Below are 3868 nucleotides of genomic sequence, written 5' to 3'. Positions count from 1 at the left end.
ATCATGTACGTGAACCTCTTGCACTAGAGAGCTCACCATTGTGTGTTTCCCAAAGCTTCACCTTGGCACATGACAGAGTTAGGTAAAGGTAAAGGTAAAGGTACCCCTGCCCGTGTCCGACTCTAGGGTTGTGCGCCCATCTTACTTAAGCACTTAAGAGGCCGGGGGCCAGCACTGTCCGGAGACACTTCTGGGTCACGTGGCCAGCGTGACGAAGCTGCTCTGGCGAGCCAGCACCAGCGCAGCACACGGAAATGCCGTTTACCTTCCCGCTATAAAGCGGTACCTATTTATCTACTTGCACTTAGGGGTGCTTTCGAACTGCTAGGTGGGCAGGAGCTGGGACCGAACGACGGGAGCTCACCCCGTCGTGGGGATTCGAACCGCCGACCATGTGATCGGCAAGCCCTAGGCGCTGAGGTTTTACCCACAGCGCCACCCGCGTCCCAATGACAGAGTTGCCTCCACATAATACACTGAAAACACTCTTATACCAACACTTTTGGCCCCCCCCCCAAAAAATAATGAGAACTATAGTTTTTTAAAGATCCTGAAAGTTGTTAGGTGACCCCTCAGATATATTTGATCTGGTGATGCTGTTCTTCAATGCCAGTCCAGTCCAAAGTAAGACCATAGACATCCACACCGTAATCCTAGGTGCAGGGGCTGACCTGGGCTGCATTGCTGAAACTTGGATGTGTTAGCTGGGTGGACAGGACCATATTCAGATCAACTGGGTAGTCAGCACAGGCCTGCCAGTGGGGTCAAAGGGCTGTGTGTTGTTGCTATTGTCCATAAAAGCATCACCTGCTTTAACAAAAAAAACCTTGGGGTGGGTTAAGAGGGTTTGCTGGGCTTGATGAACAGACAGGGAATGCTGATGGTCTGTCAACTCTATAGTATATAACAGCTCTGCTGAGAGAACTTCACTGCTTGCTCTTTTGTTAGTGGTCTGATATTCAATGTGTCACCAAAGCCCTTAAGAGCTTTGGGCCATTTTATGTGAGGTATCGCCTTACCCAACCTTTATTCTCTCATCTGCTTCAAACTGTGGAACTGGCATTGTTACAAGGGCTACATCATACTCATTCTGCCCTTGTAAGTTGTTGATCCTTAAGCGTGGCAACACATGTACTTTGGAACTCCTTGCCTTTTGACACTTTAGCTGAATTCTTTCCAGCACCTGACAGAACCATTTTGGTTTAATGAAGCCTATTGGGATGTTTAGAAATTTGCATGTTCTTTAATCTACGTTTAGTGTTAAGTTGTGGGTGAACATATCAGACGACACAGTGATTCTTCAAACAGCTCTTGTTTATTCACAGGCCAGGACAGAACTGAACTGAAGGGTTCAGCCAGCCTGCTTATATAGAGCTCCAGTACAATGTTACTGTAACAACTTTCTAAAACTATCCAATCACTGAACGTCACTTTCAATCCCTTATTTGCATAACTATCTACAGTATCCCCCTGCTGGCCCAGGGTGAGAACTTCAGTACATAACATTTAGCATAACTGTTTATTTGAACTATACTTCGAATCTTCAAAATATATGTTTGCAGCTTTGTCTTTCATTGAGTTTTAATTTTTTAGTTGGTTTTTGTAAGCAACTCAGAGGGTCTGTCTATAATAAAGTGCTGTATTAATTTTGTTTAAAATAAAAGGAGAGACTTAGACAAATTCATGGAAACAGATATGGCTGTCGTCAGCTACTAGTCCTTATGGCTATGTTATCCCTCCACTGTTGGAGGTGGGATGCCTCTGAGTGGAGAATTCACAAGTATAGAAGCTCCTTCTTGTGAGCTTCCCATTGAGGCACCTGCTTGCCCATTATGGAAACAGAATGCTGAACTCTTATGATAGAATACCTGCAACTAGCAAAACTGACTGGAAAAAATTAGAGGAATGTCAAACCAGAAGGTATATAGGGAATGGAAAACATTCAAAGAATATCTAAAATCGTACTGTACGAACAATAAGATACTTGCAGAAGTAGAGTGATACTGGTAAGCAAGAAATACATAAAATATTATATTGGATTATATATATAAATACACAAAACAAAATAATATGAATCTGTGCAAAGAATACAGATAAGTAGTATAATGAGAATTATTGGAAGTTATATATTTTAATCTGTCATGTAAGTGTAATATATCATATTTGTTTATGTCTGTTTCTTTATCCTTTCTTACTTTATTGTTTTTATTCATTTGTAGTGTTTTTTTTGTTATGTATGTTATGTAATTCATGTATATTTGTTTATGTGAAAATTAATAAAGATTTTTATTTTTTTTAAAGGAAACAGAATGCTGGACTTTGTGAGCCTTTAGCCTGATCAACTTTCTCCCTCCATGAACCATGTCAGTACCATATTTACGCGAATCTAATATGCCATCGAATCTCATGTGCACCTCAATTTTCAAAACCTTGAAACCAAAAAAGCATTTGTTGGCAAATGTAGATGCGCCATCAAATCTAATGTGCACCCTAATTTCACGACGTAATTTGTCCAAAAAATGCGTGCATTACATTTCAGTAAATACAGAATCTTGAGTAAACCTATTTTTCTCCTGCTCCCATAAAGTTCTGAATGGGATTGTTCTTCCTTTTACAATTATCAGAACCACAATCCCCAGAGTCCACCCTTCAAATATTGCCTTTGGTAACAATTATGTAAACATCACAATCAAGGGCAGCAGGAGGTAATTTACTGCACTGTGCCTGAAAAATTTCATGCATAAAATATATCGTGTGCTACAGAGTCCTTGGGGCCAAGATATGGAGCGGGAGATGGAGAAAGATAGGTCTCTGTAAAGCTTAATCGGAAAATAGGAATCTGTGTTCTAGGTTGTGGAGTCTCCTTTCCTGGAGGTTTTTAAGCAGGGGTTTGGATGGACATCCGTCATGGATGCTTTAGTTGAGATTCCTGCATTGCAGGGGGTTGGACTAGATGACTCTACAGTTCTATGGTTCTATGGTTCTGTTCCTACCCTACCTAGAGAAGTTAGCAGGGATTGAAACTGACACATTCTGAGTGCAAAATAGATGCTCTACCTCTGAGCTATGGTCCGTTCCCTTTGGCCCTGAAGCCAGAGCTGCATTTGTCACATCACTGCAACCTCTGTCGTTCAAGTGTTTGGGGTTTCTTCTGATCAACTGGCTATGGATTTGGGAGGACCAGTCAGGAGGGAAGTGTAGCAGAGAGACCAAGAATGATAATGTTGCTCCTGCTCCTGCCTCTTGCAACCTCTGGGGTGCAGCAGAAGGCAAAATGCCAGCTGAATCTCATCCAGGATAAAAATCTTGCTGTGAATTATTACCGGCCAGGAGACCACCTCATTGCTGGAGTCGTATCTTCAGGATTAATTGGAGGTCAATATCCCTTCTCCTTTTCCAGCACCCCCTTAAGCAGGCTTGAGTCGTAAGTAATGCTCTACTGCTGTATTTCTGCTTCCTACCTACTCTCCAATTCTCCTCTTATACCAGGCTCATTTCTGGTACCCCCTGATAGATCACTATCCCATTTTTGTTGGCTTGTTTCCCTTTAATTCTGAGCACCATGACCACTGAGGAGTTCAAATATTTGGAAAATCTGGGTAGGAGTATAACTTTAAACAAAAGCAACGAGTGCCCTCCTTGCTTTCTCACCTCTGATATGAAACTTATGGAAGCTAGGAGTGGCCTTTCTTGGACTCTAAACATTAATGGAATGTTGCTTCTTAGATTTCTATAAGTCTTCTCATTTGGTGAAAAGCAGTGTTTCAGCGTGTTTTACGATGTTATTTAATTAATAAATTCATTGACAGTACCCTAAACTTAACTTTTTCAAATAATGATGATGATGATAATGTAGCAAATACTGTGG

At 41.5% G+C, this 3868-nt stretch overlaps 1 pseudogene across 1 annotated transcript in view; it reads left to right on the top strand.

The window, feature by feature from the left end:
* Nucleotides 1–3165: 3165 nt before the first annotated feature.
* The window catches only part of LOC308465553 (vomeronasal type-2 receptor 26-like), a 32007-nt pseudogene continuing 31304 nt past the window's right edge, over nucleotides 3166–3868 (top strand). The window contains exon 1 of the transcript in view: nucleotides 3166–3424. The product of the transcript in view is annotated as a vomeronasal type-2 receptor 26-like (transcript). The remainder of the gene's footprint in view (nucleotides 3425–3868) is intronic.

The sequence above is a fragment of the Podarcis pityusensis genome (genome assembly GCF_964106645.2).
Source record: "Podarcis pityusensis genome assembly, chromosome: 2".
In the NCBI taxonomy this organism is placed as follows: domain Eukaryota; kingdom Metazoa; phylum Chordata; class Lepidosauria; order Squamata; family Lacertidae; genus Podarcis; species Podarcis pityusensis.
The sequence above is the reverse complement of the archived record's forward strand: the minus strand, read 5'-3'. Positions and strand labels throughout refer to the sequence as shown.